Source organism: Peromyscus eremicus, chromosome 1, assembly GCF_949786415.1.
Source record: "Peromyscus eremicus chromosome 1, PerEre_H2_v1, whole genome shotgun sequence".
NCBI classification, from domain to species: Eukaryota; Metazoa; Chordata; class Mammalia; order Rodentia; family Cricetidae; genus Peromyscus; species Peromyscus eremicus.
In genome coordinates this window covers 41496042-41500984 of record NC_081416.1, presented here as the reverse complement: position 1 = coordinate 41500984, position 4943 = coordinate 41496042, and the positions used below count along the sequence as shown (strand labels likewise).

Sequence of the window (4943 nt, the reverse complement as noted above, 5' to 3'; positions counted from 1 at the left end):
TTGGCCCATAGATTTTAATCAATGTCCTGTATTTAGGCATAATAAATTCTCAGATAAGAAAGAAGCTTGTCAGAAAGATGATCAGATCTGCTAGGTTCAGGTATACAGCTGACTGAATCTTTGCCGACTTATTTATATAAAATGGTGTGTAAATATTTTCTGTCTGCTTTGTCTCCCCACTGCATTGTGAGTTCCCAGAATCTTCATGCCTTGCTTATTATTCAATATTTAATTTCTATGTGTGGAATAAATAAAGATATGAGTGAGCCAGAAGGCCTAAGGTCAGTTCTCCCTGACTTATTTGGTTTTGGTTGATACATGGTTCCCTTTTCCCTCCCATCTCTAAGTGACCACAATACTCTATTCTTGACTACAAGATCAATGGGTTTGGATTCCACATGTGAGCTAGGGCATGCCCAATTTGTCTCTCTCTGCGTGACTTAACTCATTTAGAGCAAAGTGCTACGTGACTTCTTTGTAAGGCTGACAAATGTTTTGCTGTGTATATTTGTCACATTCTCTTTGTTCACTCTGCTACTGATGGACATTTATGTTGATTCCATGTCTTAGCTCCTGTAAATAGTGCTGAACTAAACAAGGAGTGCTGATGTTGTTTCTCTGACATCTGATTTCCTTTGGAGAATAGTAAGATTGCTGGGCTATGGGGTAGTTTAACTTTTTGAGGAATCTCCTTACTGTTTTTATAATGGGATACTCATTCTCATTCTGACCAACAGTGGATGGATTCCCCTTTCTCTGTGTTTTTACCAGCATTTGTTACTTACCTTATGGCAATAGATATCCTATCTCATATGAGGTGATATTGCAATACAGTTTTGACTTGTGTTTTCTTGATGGTTAGAGTTAAATGTTGTTTCTAAATCATCTGTTCTCTCTCTCTCTCTCTCTCTCTCTCTCTCTCTCTCTCTCTCTCTCTCTCTCTGTCAGAAATGCCCAAAATGTAAACAAATAGCAAGGTTTCTTCATTCGTAGACTAGAAGAACTGATGCTGTTAAAATGTCCGTAGACGCATAGTACACTGTGGGTCTGAGACTCATTGAGATCTCTAGTATATAACTTCAAATACCTGTCTTCACCGGCATAGAGAAAAGATAATCAATGCTGAGGCACATGTAGAACCATAAAATATCCCCAAATACCCAAAATGATTTCAATCAACGGAAATAAAAGTGGAGATTTCAGAGGATCTGGTGTTAAAATAAACTACAAATGATAGTAACCAATATAGCATGGCATTAACAGAAAAAAATACATACAGAACACAGGAAATGGAAGGAGAGCCCAGAGCTTTGTCAGCATACTTATAACCAACTGGTGTTTTACAAGTCCACCAAGAACACCATGAGGACAGAAGAATTTCTTCAGTAAATGATGCAGAGACACTGAATAAGCACATGCAGAAGGAACAGTGGATTGAGGATTTGCACATAAGACTTGACTCTATGAAAATACTAGGAACTGAGAAATGCTTCGGGACATTGGTACAGGCAACACCTTTTAGATAAGCTCTCAACACCACAGGCAACAGAGACAAAAATAGACAAATGAGATTACACTGGACTGAAAGTTTACTCAGCAGAGGACATAATGATAGAGTGAGGAGTAAAACTATAAAATGGTAGGGAATGTTTTCAAAACCCACATTGAGTAGATGGGAATTTATAAAAAATTCAGAACAGCTCAGCAGCAAGGAAACAATCTAATTTTAAAAAAGGAAAAATATATAAGACCAAACTGAATGAATAGGCATCTTTTCAGTCAGCTCTCTACACTCTTCCTCACTGCATTTGAAGTTTATCCTGCAAGAGATCTTATTCAAACCCAGGACTTCATTTATCAACTCTACCAAAAAGAAAAGTCCCCAACGCTGCCCTGCTTCCAGAACTCTAATCTGTCTCTGAACTGTCCCTCAACTATGTGGCTCTAGCAGAAGCCTAATCTCTCATCAGCCAAAGTGTACTTTACAGCTGAATGCCCATTGCTTTTAAATGTTGTCCTTTTCATCCCACACACACAACCTTGAATCCCAAGCAGGCTTGCTTCTCTTTTTTTTCCTCATTGGGTATATTCAGAGAGTTTCAGGTTAAGGTTTTCCACTCTTCAGTGTTCAATGTCTCGGTTCTTAAAAATTAGTTTTCCTCCACTACTCAATGTCGAAATTTATGACCTTAGTAGTAAGAAATTAATCTCTTTGCCTCAATCCTGTTATCTTTTTATATGATACTAATAAACAAAATTTGTCACCTATTTATCACTTGTCTGCCAATTGCATTCTCTTAGGAATTTGAGCTGTACCACTAAACAAAAACACTGCCTTCCAAGTGCTGGGATTAAAGGCATGCGCCACCATGGTCCAGCCTTTTCCCCAACATATAGAAGAAAGCCGAATGGCAGCTGCAGGCACTGTGCTGGCCTGGGCTGTCAAAGTCCCTCCAGTTTCTCTGGCATGCAGTTGGAGACCCCATGTCCACAACCAGCCATAGCCCTTGGAAACATGATACTTTATTTCTTGAATACTTTTCTAACTACTCAATTGTCTTCATCCCCACCAGGAACTTTCTGATCAGAAAAGTCATAAGTGGTGATCTAATGTTTCAGAGAAGACATGCCCAATGGCTAGCTGAGTACAACTGAGCTTAGGTATGGAAGGAGTCATTGTCCTGTCCCTGTGTAGAGGAAACCCAATAGCTAATAAGGAAAAAAACTTTAAAAATGATGATGACTTGGATATAAAAGTACTGCAAAATGATATGTGAGTTTCATATGTCAAAATTTTTGATAATCTCTACATAATGACAAAAGTTCCTAAAAGCAGTATTCCCTTCTAAATTGAATCATGAAGATATAAAAATGCTTGCATGGACTAATATCCAATAAATACATGAGATCCAAAATAAAATATCTGCCAACTATTCCAGAACAACATAGGCAATTTACGTTTTTCTTTCCTATCCTGATCTTCTGGCATCATAAGAAAGACATTATTGCTAAATCCAATATCATGAGATTTTCCCTAACACAAACAAACACACGCTCATTCACACACACTTATATTTATGTAAGTTTCAGCTCTTACATGTGTAAGTTTTTGATATAGTTTGAGTTAATTAACATAGTCATTCCATTTATGTCCTCTTTAATTCTCATCAGCAAGATTTTGTAGTTTTTAGCACACAATTTTTTTTTTTTTTACTTTCTGTTAGGTTTATTCTTACACATAGTTTGTTGTTGATGCTATTTCATATTGAATTATTTTCTTAATCTTTTTTGATTATTTGTCAGTACACAGGGATACAGTTGATTTTTTCCTGTTGATTTTGCATCTTGCTGCTAACTGAATTTATGATTACTACTAGTAGTTGGAGGGGTAGATATATACAGTTATTTTTATATGCACAATAATACAGGTTAATAGTTGATTCCTCTTCATTTGGAATTTAGCGACTTTCTCTCCCCTGCCTCTTACTAGAAATTTTCCTCTGAGAGGTAGATGGGACAAAAATAGTCATTTCTATTTTGTTCTTTCTCTTGGTGGGAGAGTTTTCAGTTCTTCACTAGAGATTGTGATGACAGTCACAAGGTTTGCATGTGTGACCTTTAACATGGTGAGTTATTTTCTAATTTCCAGTGTGTTGATGGTTTTTAACATAAGAAAGAATCAACCATTGAGTGCCTTTCCCACTCTGATTGACACAGCCAAACAGTTTATTTTTTTATTCTGTTAATATGATATAGTATGTTGAATGTTTTTATGTGTCGAATCATTCTCACAATACAGTGATAAATCCTAGTTGGCAGTGGCTTATAATACTTTTACTATGCTATTCTCTTTATGTTACCAACTCATGGCTGAGAATTTGCATTAGTATTTATCAGGGATATTGATGTACAGTTTCTTGTATTTTGCCTGGTAATCCCGATAGCAGGTATTTTCTTTTTTCTATTTTTATGGGAGCTTATGGAAAGGGTTGATAAATCCATTAATATATCTTCTATTTTCCTGGACACTCCTTACCTACCTCTTCATTCAGCTAGCTCTCATTCTTCAGTTCTTATCCCAAAGCTTCTTACCTGAGGAGATCATCATTAGCCATTCTTCTTTAGCATGGTTTCTCAGACCCTCATTTATCAACAGCACCAGATACAGTGATACTTTCTAACTCTGCAATTATTTGTATAGATTTCATTTCTATCTACTATCATAATACTGAGGTAGCTGAAGGAAAGAATAGTATTTCCTGTATCTGTCCATGCATCCTGGGTTCCCAATGCCAGGCACATATTTGACCCTCAGTAAATTCTAGTTGATTAGCTTGATAGTGAAGGAATCCCTGGATGATTATCCTTGGCGCTCTAGCCACCTACCTTCAGTCTTTTCCTGTGATTCATGTTTATTAATTCTCAATCCCTCTCTTCAAAGCTGGTTTTGGTGGTTTCGCTACCCCTCTTTCCAGACCACTCTTTCTTGAGTGCTCAGAAAGTTTCTGCCGCTGACTCTGTTCTTTGCACATGGCTGCCTTACATAGTGAGCTCAAACCAATAAGTAGATGGATCAGATCAGTCCAGTCAAAGATCTCCAGTACTGTAACAGAGCACAGTTGTTCTCATGACTGAAGCCACCAAGTCCTGGCTATGACAAAGCATTGGAGCACACAAAAACAGTGACAATAAATAGGCTTTGAGGATGTGGAATTTACACTTAGCAACACTGAGCAGATTTCAAAGAAGCAGTGTTTTTGTTCTGAATTGACTGCTGTGATCAGGAAGTAAAGGCAATTCTATGACTAGGCTATTTAACAGTTATTATCTAGGCAGTAGAAAAGAATGGCACACAGCCAGAGCTGTAATTAGTGAAAAGGTATTTGGTCTTTTTTGTGGTTTGGATAATGTGCTTGCTTTTGTATGCTAGGATTTGATTACAG

General features: G+C 37.2%; 1 non-coding gene across 1 annotated transcript; it reads right to left on the bottom strand.

The window, feature by feature from the left end:
• Positions 1-2391: 2391 nt before the first annotated feature.
• LOC131903211 (small nucleolar RNA SNORA44) lies at positions 2392-2521 on the bottom strand. Its single transcript, XR_009377456.1, has one exon. It is a non-coding gene; the product is annotated as a small nucleolar RNA SNORA44 (small nucleolar RNA).
• Positions 2522-4943: the final 2422 nt, after the last annotated feature.